At 37.6% G+C, this 13,783-nt stretch overlaps 1 long non-coding RNA gene across 1 annotated transcript in view; it reads right to left on the bottom strand.

Annotated features, from left to right (window-relative positions):
- The window catches only part of LOC104698441, a 147,017-nt gene that overhangs the window by 71,405 nt on the left and 61,829 nt on the right, over window positions 1–13,783 (bottom strand). Inside the window, exon 4 of the long non-coding RNA XR_753329.4 lies at window positions 13,442–13,532. This is a non-coding gene — a long non-coding RNA (uncharacterized LOC104698441). The remainder of the gene's footprint in view (window positions 1–13,441; window positions 13,533–13,783) is intronic.

Here is a 13,783-nt window from a genome sequence, read left to right on the forward strand (position 1 = left end):
ATGTTCCCTGTTTTTTCTAATAAAATGATCTTGCAAAATACAAGATAGGAAGCCTATGACTACCAGTCATCGTGAAAGATAAAATATTTCGTTGTGCCATATTTGCAAGTAGTATCTTCTAGTAGGTCAGCCAGTATTGTTGGAAAAATACATGTTTCAAGATTTGGCTTGACTGTTTTTATTTCTTTAAAACTGTATCAGTTGACCTAGCAGTAAATACTAGTTGTGTTCATAAGCTTTGTCTTGCATATACTCTGAAGTCCTCATGGTTACCGTAATAAAACAGACATCCCATTTCAGAAATAAATTTAAAAAAAAAAAAAAAAAGATGGGAAAGAAGCCTTTTTATTGACTAACTTTGGTGAACACAATAAGATATCTTTCTGTTTTAGTGATGTCATTCACATTTGCCACTAATGAGTAAGTTGTTCTCAAAACATAATCACAACCCTGCAATAAGACAACATATTCCCAGCATGTGGAAAGTCATCATTTTCTTTTTTTTTAAGAAAGCTGAAAGATATTGTACTTTCTTAAAGATGAATTTCAGAAATTTCTTTTTATACACACCAGTGAAAAGTCTTGGAATTTGATCATAATGCACATTAAGATGACCGAGGGTGAGGAAGATTCCTAAGTGCTTTCTACAGTTACTATAAGTGAGATTTACTATTTTAAATCTAACAAAACAAATGCCTGTTCAGCATCTCTCAGAATCTGACTAGCTGCCCTGGGATAGGAATGGAACGTGAATGTAGCTCAAATAATGCCTTTTGCCAAGAGCTCTGGAGGCTGGGCAAGGTAGATAAAGATTTGGCATAACCTGAAATTTCTCACTGAACAGTGGTGAGATTAGGAGGAGAAGAAACTCTACGACAGGCTGGCCTTTTAAATCATACCTGAAGCAGGTATTCAGTCAGGAAATAAAGTTGGCACATCTTAATACTACAGAGAGGTACAAAAATCATTATGTAACATGACACAGGGAGAGGCAAAGTGGGAGAGATTCCACTGGAAGTGCCATACCATCTCATTAAGACAAGATGTTTTCCTGAAATATTTAAACAGAGCAATATTGCTGGGGAAAAGGGAGTTAGTTACCTGTGACTGAGAAGAAATAGTGAAATGGCATCAGCATACAGTAAGAGAATTCTAGCAATATTCAGGTCTAACCTAAACACTTAATGAAGAAACTCATGAACATGATCCTAGGACTGGGACGTTTCTCTTCAGAGTGTTTAAATAAAAAAATCAGAGGAATATGCAACTTCCATTTCCAAGCTGTTTTTTCAGGCACTTGAAAAAAGATGCAAAAAATATTTGGTGTTTTAGGCCCATTCCCAAAAACTTGTAACATTAAAAGTTAAAACATAATTTCTAGTATGCATGCAAACTTAAAGTGATGCATCTAGAAAGAAACATTTGTCATATAATTTGGTATTTGTATAAAAAGTGAGTTTAAGGTTTGTTTGATAGTTGAAACACTATGAAAATTAAAAATTTTGTACCCTAAGTACTTCAGATCCAGAAATAATTGTGCCTTGCAACTTCTTTGTTTATTTGAGCAAAGAAAACAATGTTCTTAAATTAATAAAAAAACTTCCCATGTGAAAATTAAGCTTAAGGGATCCTGAATATACACAGCAAAAACCAGGCTATAAGAGCCTTAGTGGCTCTTGTGGGAAAGTTCATTCAATAAACATGAAGGCTTTCTGCTAATTTTTGTTCCCAGTTTACAAGCTGGTTAAAACCTAAAACTGTCACTGCAAATAAAATTGTGAGCACGTGCATCTTCAAAAAGAAAGTCTTCCTGATGCTTCTCAGGTCATTTAAACATAAATATGGCAAACAATGGGGTTTTGTCTTCCTTAATGAACCCTAGATTTTGAAAAATAGTCAAGAAGTCAAGAGTCTCACTTTTTCACGTACCTCCTTCCCATTTCAGCGATACATGGTCATATTTCTAATACATGTCCATAAACCCTGTTTTCAAAGCGGCTAATTATCCTGAAGGATGCTTAAGTTCATTGGTCAGAGAGCTCTTTTTTAACCTTAAGACTTTTTTTTTGTCCAGTCCATGCTCAGTGGCAAATCAGCACCTGAACAATATAGAATCCAACCTGGCAATGCTGCAAATGGCCATCATGTAATGTTTTGTCCATATTCTCCTTCCCTGTAACTGTTTCAACTGCTGTCCTTTGGGAGTGAGATTTTCAGTTTGCCTGCCACCTGAAGGTTAATATGTGTTGACTTGTTCTAAAGTTTGAATACAGCCTTGTTAATTGAAATGGCTTTGAACAAAAATATCTGCTGTCTCAGTTTCTTAAAACAAAATTTTAAAAGAAAAGAAAGCAAAAGAAAGAAACAAATAAAAAAAACCAGCCAAAAATCAACATGAAAATTAATAAGAGCTCACCCAAATCTTGATGGCAAATAACTCAAAACAGAGAAGTGAAAAAAGGTTTACACTCGAGCTGAGCAAGCTAGAGTGCAGACCTTCCACTGAAACCTGGGGCAGAATTGGGCATGTAGAGGCAGATACTGTGTCACTTGCTAGCACAGCTTTTAGTTATTAATCACATTACCTATCTGGGTTCATCTTGAGCCTGCAGTTAGTATGAAAGGGAAATACCCGTCTCTCCCCCCTAGCCTTTTGCAAAAAGGAAAGCAGTGGAGAGGAAACAGTTTCCACGGATAGCAAGCACTGCCCGTGGCAGCACAACAAATGGTTGCTCTATGTGTGTGAGAAAGGAGAGGGGGTCTGATGTGCAGGACTGGTTTCCATTCTTGTCAAGCACCCTCTCAGTTAGCTATGCTCTCCTGACACATAGTGCATAATGGATTTTCCAGTTCCTGATGTGTATGTGTAGCTAAATCTAGAACTTCTTGCTCTTATCATTGTTTCAGTACAGCAGCAGAATCCAGGTAAAAGTCACATCTTTTTATCAGCTTCTAGATGAAGCACTGTGCAGGTCTGAGCACTCAACCCCCTTCATGGGACTAATCTGGTCATGCACGAAGAGCCTGCAATCAGTAATCTGCAGAAGGACATCTAATATGCTGACTGGGAGAGTTATGGTGAAATCACTGAATTTCTGTGGTAAGAACGCGCATCTTTAATGGATAACATGATACCACATAATTCTTTTTCTTTCTATCTGAATATGAAGAATGAATATATAGTTATAGTGGCATAAATAATCACTTTTGGGGGGTGTTGTGTTCCTTTGCACATGTGACTTGTTCCCTTGTGAGCAGAGTGTGCTGCTCTGGCAGCTTCAGCCCTAAGTCTAGCTCTGGCAGTGACACTCTGACTTTTCCTGTCTTTTCCATTAGGTTTCTCATTTTCCACCCTACCTGTGGAACAGGCTTTTAGGCAAGTGGTTTTTTTCATGTTGATTCATTATATTAAGCTTTGAAGATGGATAGAGAGGCTTCCTTTTATCATACTTCATAAAATGTGAGATGACGTTCCATGCATAAAATTATTATCATCTTTTAAAACAAGCACATTAATAGCAAGATAACTATAGAAAAAGTTGTAAAAGTGCATCAGATATGTGTTTTTAAAATAATGTTTTTGAACAATTGGAGTTTTACAGATTAAATAGCAAAACTGAAATGTCTTTGCATGTCTCAATTTTAACCATTATCATTTATCAAAACAAAACCAAAAAGCCTTATAAACAACAAATGGGATAGTGATCATTTTACAGCTGCATCGAGAGTTTTGCAGCATAACTAATTTAAATGCCAATAAGAAAAGCATTTTCAAGAATTTTTTTTCTTTCACAAAAACATGCAGAAACCTTGCAGCCATTTTGTTAAGTGAAAAGGGTAACATCTTCAGCTAGGTTCTGCTGAATTACAGCTACTCTGCAAAAACCATGCAAGCAAGCAGCAATCTGTTCCTGTGCAATGTGTTCTACTCAATATATGCCAGAGGTGCACGTCTGCCCGTATAGACGGATGTGTACACTGGATTTGCAGAAAATGGTGAACTGAGTAATTTTTCTGGAGTGACAACAACAAAACAGATCATTATTCTGTTAATCACAGAACCAGAAGGTCTGCTACTAAGTTTTTGTTCTTTCTTAACAAGTTATTTGAAATAAAATGACTAAAAAAACGGCCAAAACTTAAAAGATCAGACACTGAGCAGGAACAGAGGGAAAAAGCCATCCAAAAAAACCCCAAACAAAACAAAACCAAAACCCAAAAAAACAGAAGTAAAAAGAGTGCAGTGGATAATATACTCAAATATGCACAAGTGTGAGTAGTCCATACATTACAGTATGGAACAAGCAGCTATAGGTACGGTTTTCATTCTGGTAAATCATCCTCTCAAACCCCTCTGGCTGTGTAGGATGAGCCACCATCAGCACCTCCTCATTCAGAGTCACAGTTGTACAGAAAGGAGCAACACAACTCCTTAAACACAAAAAAACACTTTCTCATGGATAGTCATGTAAGTGCCACAAAGGACCTAAGAACTTAAGTCTAGGATCAAAATCAAAGTTCTCAAAGCCTTCATTAAGTTGCTGCTGGAGTTCACAACATTTAAATACCTGCATCTGTGCCACTAAAGCACTTTGAAAATATCCATACTATTACTAAAGGTTCTGTTCACATTCATGCAAGTCCTGACAAGGCTCAGAGGTTTAATCATCAGAAGTGGTAGACATATTCTTTTTTCTTCTTAATCCTCAGATAATGACTCAGGCTATTCATACCCCTAAATCAGAATCCTGAGAGGATGTAGGCATCTTTCAAAAAATGCAAAATAAATCTAAGATTTCTTCCTGTCCTCAGAATTTCTTGCTCACAATCTGTCTTGTGAGTATTGTGGATTCCTGACTGAGACACTTTGGATTCCTATCCAAAGAAAATGTGGATTCTGCTCAGGAGCTGAGTGGCTTGAGGTCTTGAGGCCAATTTTAGAGAACAACAGGGCAGAATAAATGCTTAATTCCCAAGAGAAACAGGACTTGACGTAAACACAGCAGAACTTGTGCCAAGGGGAGAAAAGAAAGAATAGGTAAGAGACCTATGGAAAAGAAAATGTCATTATCAGGGTTCAGGTAAGAATCCAGAGGACTCTGGGGTTCAGGTCTCATTCAGGTAGAGAAGCTTTATCTCTTGGTGGCCAGTATTAAAACAAAACATTTGGCTGAGGAAATGGATTACTACAGGAAGCAGAACGGCTGAGAGGAAGTCCCTGCTCCATGGAATTACAATATGACTTTAGCTCAACCCTCCAAAACTACTCCGTCCTAAAACCACTTCTGAAGATCATAAAGATCCATGCTGCTCTTGGTACATTTTATCTTTTCAAAATCTGGCTATCAAACCATAATGAGCTCTTTTGGCATTGGAAACAGTCTTTATGCTCTAAGCTAGATCCTGCTGGCATTACTTAGCATTATTCTACTGACTTACTGGAGCTTATGAATTTAATCGAAATGGACATTTTTTTCTTTTAGTTTAGGAATAGAAGCAGTATCTCCTGAAAATGCCTTTATATGCACGATTTGATAAAGGGTTGAGTCAGTTTACCTGAAATTAGTTGTATATTCGTTGTGTACTCTGCACACTAGAATCTAAAAAGCACATGAAATATTTTACATGAAAATATCGCTCTATTATTTAAGTCAAAAAAGATATTTCATTTGCTAATGCAACACACACAAATATGAATGTCAAAGTTTAGCAAAAGACAGAGACAATTAATGAGAAAAAAAAAGTCTGTCCTTCTATGTGTGAATTCATAGAATATATTTGAAGATCATAACTTTCACACCTTGTGAAGTTTCTTTCTCACTTTAAAAAAATGTGCTGTGATATACAAAGAATAGATAGGTCATAATGGTTCCTAGAGACCAGCTTTGACAGGCAGTGCAGTCTCAGAGAGAGAAGTACACAAATACAACTTTTGTAAATAGAAGCTTGTTTCTTCTGACCTGCCTGAGGAATACACTTGTGAGTTTTCTTCATTTGGAGTTTCTGTGATATAGACAAATCATAATTTGCTTTGAAATAGCAAAGCTGAAAATTAAAAGTTTTGAATATTACCAATTAGAACACATATATTTTAGGAAGTATTAGTTACCCCTGTTGAATACCTAATACCCTCACTTTCAACTGGTTGCTGTTGTCTGGCAAAGTGTATCTCAAGGACTCAAAAGCTATACTGAATTCAAATGAGATATTTTCCCTCTTATTTGGATCCTGGCAAGTGAAAGAATACATCATAATGCATTTATTTGAAATTATTTAACTTTGAATTAGAATGTGCTCAAGATACTTTAGAAAATAATTAATATATTTAAAACATTTTGAAAAGGAAGACCTCTCACCTAATGAGCTTTCATAGTATGCTATGAGTGATGAAATACAGCTGTCCTTTGAAGTGAGGTTAAATACAGGGGCAGAAGAGGCAGAAAAGGCAGTAACCCACCTAACAGACATAAGGAGGAACAAAGGTAGAACTGCTAAATCAGATTCTTTACCTTTATAACATCCCCTTTGAAGCTAAGCTTCTCTTTCCATTTGCTGTGCCTTTCGGAAATCAACATTCACAGACCATAGAAAAATGTGAATTTTAGCATATGAATCATGAATATTTCATTCTCATTTTTCATGTTTTTTTCAAGAACTCTTGACAATTATTTCACAAGATGGAATTTTCCCTAAGTAAAAAGAAAAGCCTGCAACAGCTGAACTTGGATATCTGATAAGACAACTGCTGACAGAAATGCTTGGGGATTCTGCTATGCAGAAACTTTAGTTGTGTCATTTTTCAGTTGTGATTCTGGAATCACTAAAAAGGCAATTTGCAACATATGTGTACCAAGGCCTATAAAGTCACACAATTTACCCCTGTGTGTAGGTACATAAGTGGAGTAAGATACAATCCAAAACTTCTGTTCATGTACAACTCCCACAATGTGTATTTTTGTACAGTGAGATGTGGAAGATGGGCCCAGACATGGATTGGTTAAGGATGGGTGAAAAGTCTGCAGCACCTTGACATGACTCACTATCTCTGCTCCACAGGGTCCAGCACAGCTGAGTTAGCACAAAATCACTGATAGGGCAAAACACCTTCACAGAGAAGACGCTGCCCATACAGAAAGCCCTGCAGCAGAGTCTTTTGCTTTGAACTGGACGGTATCTAGTCACCCAGAACCTCACTCTGGCAATTTACCAATTCTCTAAAATATATTTCTAGTGAGTAATTTTATTAAAGAGTAAGTTCTGTGTGGCCTTTTAGGGATGTGCAGCAACTGTGAACTGAAAATCCATCTTTTTGGGTTAGAAAGCTCTGGTGAGATATTAAGAGAAGTTAACATAGGAGTTGAATAAACAGCCTCCATTTTGATGCACTGCTATAAAATATATCTTGAACTATGGGCTAGGTTTGTAATTTAGGCTTTCTGCAGCTTAAGAATGGCACTAATGGACTATAAAACTATATTAAAGCTGATTTAGATTATGCAGTTTTATGATAAATTCAGTTTTGAGTTAGCATGAGTAGAAACAACCTATCTCTCACTTCTTTCTTTCTGAAGCCCTGTGGCATAATAAGGGACCAGGGCGTGACGTGAGAGTTGGCCTAAACACCAAGGTGGGCTTGCACCTGCAGAGGAGGTAGGTCAGCAGAGATCCTCTGCTGCTCCTAAAAAGGCATGTTGTTTATGAAGCTCAGAAGTTCATCAGATCTCATTCTGGGGCCCTTGAGGTATTGTATCATAGAACAGTGAGTTAGCCAATATTGCCTCACTCCATATAATATAAAAATAAGGGAAGAAACAACCATTGCAGACATATGGTTTGGTCTTCTGCCGAATGCAGGCTGAGAACTCCCTTGAAAACTTAACATCTCTATGAGATTTTCACCAAAAGACAGTAAAACAATGTCAGGCCTCCATTTGGCCCAATAGATTGTTATTTATTTCTACTGAAGTCATATCTGGAAATTGCAACTGAGATAAGGTGTCAGGCAATGTACAAAAGGGCTTGAGTTGTCTCACCTAACTCTATCTGTTCATAGCTTAACATCTGGTTTAAAGTGTTGTCACTAGGAAGAGGTAGTGAGAATATTGTTCAGAGAGCAATTAATATTATTCCAGTCTTAGACAAGGAAAATGTTTCATCCCCTGAAGTGTCTCTCTCTCTTTCTCTTTATTAAATGTACAGGGAGCCTGGAAAACTAACTGAAATGAGATTCTTACTTTTCTAAGGCTAACATATGATGAAATGGGTCTCATTTTACTGCATGTAAAAACTTACAGTCTAGATGAAGTAGACCACAGACAGGAAGGACAGTAATTATACAGAGATGAGAACTGATTTCCCTAGAATAAGACAATTGCTTTGCCATATGATTAGTCCCAGGATCCTTTGGCTCCTACATCAGTTTTTTCTGGGGAGTGTCATACAGTAAGGCCTAACAAACACGGTAAAAAGACTCCTTCCATTTGTTACCCGCACAGCTAGGTAGTAAGATGAGCAGTCAGTTTTCACAAACATTTCTACACAATTTTCAAATATAACTTGTTCCTTTCCAGATAAAATAGGTGGAACAGAATGAAGTACAGTAACTTGATATGTTTACTGCATTGTTGTTAAACCTTTACTATTACTATGTAGGATTTTCAAAGTAGTCTCCAAAATCATTTCCAAAAGGCAGTTCTATTGCATTGGAAAACATGGAAAAACACTTAATTAATCCTCTTGGCTCTCTGCTTTCTCAGAGAATATTTAAATTTTAAAATACAGATTTTCACTGTGTGGGCCAAATTCAGTCTCAAGGCCTCACCTGGAGCTTACTGAAGTAAAAAAAAAAAAAAAAAAAAAAAAAAAAAAAAAAAAATAGAAAAGACTCAAATTTATTTCACTGACTCCTAAAAGAGACTCCATGTGTTTTCAAAAATTCATTGTGTTTTTTTATATGAGCAATCACACAACTTAAACGGCAAAAATTTCCTAAACTCTTGCCTGGTTCCATAAGACACAATTTGTCATTGAAATAAAACCTAATAAACAATTAAAAAATGCATGGAACTTCTTCTCCCTGTGGCATCAGATAGTACCTTTGCCAGACAACACAAATTTCCTTGTAGAATGTTAGGGAAATCTAATACTGTTGCTGAATGTGTCATCAAACTACTTTTCCAGGACTGATAAACAGAAGATTGAAAAAGGAACAGTGAGAAGTATTCATAGAAATATCAAAAATCCAAAATAGCTTTATTCACCCATGAAGGTATCTTATCAGTCAGAATGAGTACTCAAGTGTGTGCTGAAGACATAACTTCATTGATAAAAACAAACAATGTGTAAACAAAGGTACAGAAATGTTATCAAATGAATGATAGGATTGTATAAATCAATTGTGTGTCCTTGTCTGGAATACCAAGTTCAACAAAAGAAGCTGTAGCAGAAATAGATAGACTTGTGTGGAATATGAATGAACAATGATACAGAAAACATAGATTTTGGGCACATTAGAAGAGAATGTGTGATATAAAGATACATAAACAAACCCACAACCACATAACTACTTACTGAAAACACAAATCGCTTTCTGGCTTACATAAAACAGGAATTTCCTCCAGCTGTACTTATACTGCTCTAGCATTTGCTTTCTCTAAATTTTTTAGTCATGTAATTCATGTAAGACTTCTTGTAAGGAAAGGAATTTTAATAAAGCATATAAACAACAAAAAAATCAAGCAAATATGGTTGAATATTAAGATTGCGAGTTTTTATCAGCAGCATAGCTTCAACAAGATGTTTAAAAACTGTCTACATAGTTTACAGGTAGTGTTGTCCAACTCTTTTTGGTTTTAGAGGTCTGGCCCTGAGTGAAAGCTTTCTTAGTCATTTCTGGAACAAAGCCGAGTGCATGTGAGAGGTCTCTGGTAGCAGGCAAACTCATTAAGGAACATGAAATCAGATCATTTCAGTGCTGTTCTCATGGTGTCTCAGATTTGAGCATACAAAAGAGTGCAATGTGTTTCAGCTTATGCTGGTTTGCTAATATTGGCTAAATAAGTATCTGGGTATGGAAATATCAGCTTTCATTGCCTTTATCAAACTACAGCCCAAGGGCAGTTTGGAGGATGTCGGCAGCAGGGAGGAATCCATTACAGTCTTTTACACATCCCTTCCCTCAGAACCTGTGACTCACAGCTCTTGTTTTTATTTTCTCCTTCACAGCAGCCAATTTAGAGATAGGCAACCTCTGATCCAAATGAAAGCAGCTATTGCTAGCTGTTGATTGCATTTAGCTACAGTCTTATGCCGTTTCCCTCAGGCAAGAAGTCTCTCAGCTCTGTAGTTAACACTGGTGCTTCTCCCCTGAACTCTGGCTCTTGCGCACCTGCCCTGGAGCTACCAGCGGGATCCCAGGCTCGATGGAGAGGGGCCGTGCCACAGCCCTGGCGACAGCAGCCAGCCTGCAGAGCACAAGGCAGAACAGCTGGTGGGAGGATCCAGAGGCACCCTCAGACTGCATGAGGCTGTGGCTGCACACCTCTCTGGCAGTGCCGGTCTTGCCTCCCCGACCCTGGGACACAGCCCCGCAGCAAGGGCTGGGCTCCAGGGGCACAGCCAGAGGCAGCACCTGGCCAGGACAGGCTGTGCTATGGATCACAGGGGCTTATCAATGGAACAGCCCCAGGTTAGGAGCAGACCTGCCGGGACCGGGGTGTTTCTTATCCTTACCTACACACAGACACGTATCGATGTCCGTATGCTTATGTGCACATAGCCATGCATACACGTACATGTGCACATGCTAAAAAATGGGGTTTGTACAGAATAGCTCTGGTTTCAGCCTCCTCTCACAAATCACCAAAAAAGTGGGTTAGGAGAATTTAGAAATTGCAACAGCATTTTGTGGAGGTTTTCTTTAAAGTTTTCTTTTTCTATCAGTATTTCACTTAGGAATTTTTGGAGCAAAACAAAACCTTCTATATTATTTTAAAAACAGGGATAAAACTCCAGTGCTTTAGATCAAACAAAATTTCATCCAAAAAAGTCAGGGCTGTTCCCCCTTATTACAGCACCTAGAACGCTGTGATACAGTTTGTGAACTCAAGAGGAAAATCTGGAGGGAAAACCACTCTCTCTGCTCTACTATTTTTTTTTTTTTTTATTACTGCTTTGTTGTTTTGTATCTCTGTTTAATCTAAAGAAAACTCCTCAGTATCCCTGGCAGTTTCCTAATTTGTTCAATTCTCCTGCCACACTGAAACATACAGATCCCTCCCTTTCTCCTCCCATCCAAACTAAATGAAATGTTTAGTATTTTCACTTAATTAATTTTTGAGGACTGAGTTCTTGGCTTATCTTCAAAGCTGTTAATAGATCTAGATCTAAATCGTCCCACCATAATGGAGGGTATTGTTTAAATATGAACTTTTAAATCCAAAAAAATTCTCAGTCTTTTTCCTAATGTTTTTAAGGAATTTAAAAGACAAAAAAGTTCTTTTGGCTAAAGTACACATTTTTTTTAAATGTGCTTTTGCTCTACTTTTCCCTTTTTAAAAGAAAAACTGGAAGGAAGAGAAGGGGGTCATAAGAGTAAACAGCAACTATAAAGTTATATATATAGAAACATTTCAAAACACGTTTCAGAAAAGCCCCCTTTGTAATGTTGATGAAAAATAAAAGGAATGTCTGCCTTCATTATTTGTGCAAATGAATCAGTGAATTTTCTGAAAATATTAGGTGAATTTTAAATGGATACTGTGGAACATTTCTTATTTCTTCTTGGGTTTAGTATGCTGTGGCAGGAAGAGGGCATCAATTGACCATTAGTTAACTGTTTCCACCCCAGCACAAAACCAGCGGAACCATGTTTAAATTCTCTTTTGAAAGAAATTGAGAAAGTATCTTCATAGCCCTGGAATATTCCATCCAGCCTTTATCAATAACAGAACATCTTCATTTTTGACTCAAAATTACCTTGTTCCACTTTTTTTTTCCCAGTGTTCTGTGACAGCAACCTATGTTCTTCACAAGACCTGACTTTTCCACATTCCAGGCTGTCCAGTTCTTTTTTGAAAACTGAGTTGTTGGACTGTAAGACGATAAACACCTATACTAATTCAATTTGCATCTGGTAATGTCCTTTTATTTTTAGAAAGAACATGTTTCTCCTCATATTGTTATCTCATAATTCAGTAACTGCTTGCCTTTGGCCAGTCACAAGAGCTTTCGGCTGGTTGCTTTTTTTTATCAAGGTTTGGAAATGGATGCGAGTAAGAAAGGACTTCTGTCTCTTCATCTGCTGGTCCCACTCTTTTTGTAAAATAAAGGCCATCTGGATTTTATTTTGCACTGAAGAATGTACAGCATGTTCAGAATTTTTTTCCATGTGAGAGACAGCATTCAGTTACAACTGCTTGGATCGTAAGCCTGAAAATGTTTGTGGCAAAATACCTGGCTTCAAGTTCTGCTTTCTAAAAACAAACGTGAGCTAAGTCTGATCTTGTGGGTGAGGGGGAGGAGGGTGGTATATGGCATGTTGGAGAGCCGGAGAGTTCTGAATAACCCACTCTCGGCCATTAATGTACTGCCCTGAACTGCACGTGGCCCATCTTAATGACATATTAAATCCCATAACCCTGTAGCAGTCCTGGTGAGAACAGATCAAAACCTTAAATAAGAAATATATCAGCTTTAAGCTGGGGGAAGAAAAAAAGAAAAAAAAAGGCAGCTAAAAAGGAACTTGAGGAAAGCATAAATTTAGTCTGTGGTGTAATGTGTACTCAATACGTGCTGGCAGAGAGGGTGGGGTTTGTTATTGTGAACTTCTCTGCTTTGCAATAACAAATTTCCCAGCAACTGCTGCCCTTGCAATCATCACCATCATCATCATCATCATCATCATCATCATCATCATTCAGAAAGAACATCTGGTCTCTGTGGGAATAATGTGGATATAATATAGATATGAGACATTTTTGCACCTGAATTTTTATATGCATATACTTCAGAAAACTTGGTTTTAAGATTGATGGTGGCTTATATGGAAGGTAATGCCTCTTCTAGGAGCATGATACGGCCCAAGTGAGTAAGAAGGAATGCATGGTCATGTCATGCTCCTTCATCCACAGCATGGTAGGCTTTGAGGTACAAAGAGCCCTTAAGGGCTTCACTGAGCCAGCCTCTGCATTTCCTAACTATCCAGGGAAAAAGAGACCTTGTTAGTCTACCAGCACAAAAGAGTAGCTCATTATTCCCCTTTGGAGACAGGGCAAAATTCCATAATCCTAAAACTCGATCTAAAAGCAATTCACAAGATTATCCCATATTCTGTGAGGTAAAGGACCAAGTTATGCAGAAAGACCCAAGCAATAGGCCCAGGTTCAGTATAAAAGGATGATGTACAGCTACGTCTGGCGCAGGCATTTGCACCCAAACTTACCTCTAAAATAAAGCACTGCTCACAAGTGGGAGGAGGAAGGGATGGTTTGATGCATTTCCATTCTCTCTTGAGCTTTTTCAGGTTTCTTAAGCTAATGAGAATTAAAAAAGGAAAAAGAAAGAAAGATAAACAAAACATGCAGTTCAAAATTAAGCATTTCAGAGGTGGAGTAAAAATTTCTAAGCTAGATGCATGCTGTACATATTTGCACAGTCCTGGAGAAACTCCCAAAGCAGCAGCGTAAAAGAACTGAATGTGACAGGCTGAACTCTCCTACACTTATTCCTACTCCTGCTCTGTGTGTCTGTAAGATAGTCACAACATATTTTTATGCTATTTGCA

Source organism: Corvus cornix, chromosome 1A (genome assembly GCF_000738735.6).
Source record: "Corvus cornix cornix isolate S_Up_H32 chromosome 1A, ASM73873v5, whole genome shotgun sequence".
In the NCBI taxonomy this organism is placed as follows: domain Eukaryota; kingdom Metazoa; phylum Chordata; class Aves; order Passeriformes; family Corvidae; genus Corvus; species Corvus cornix.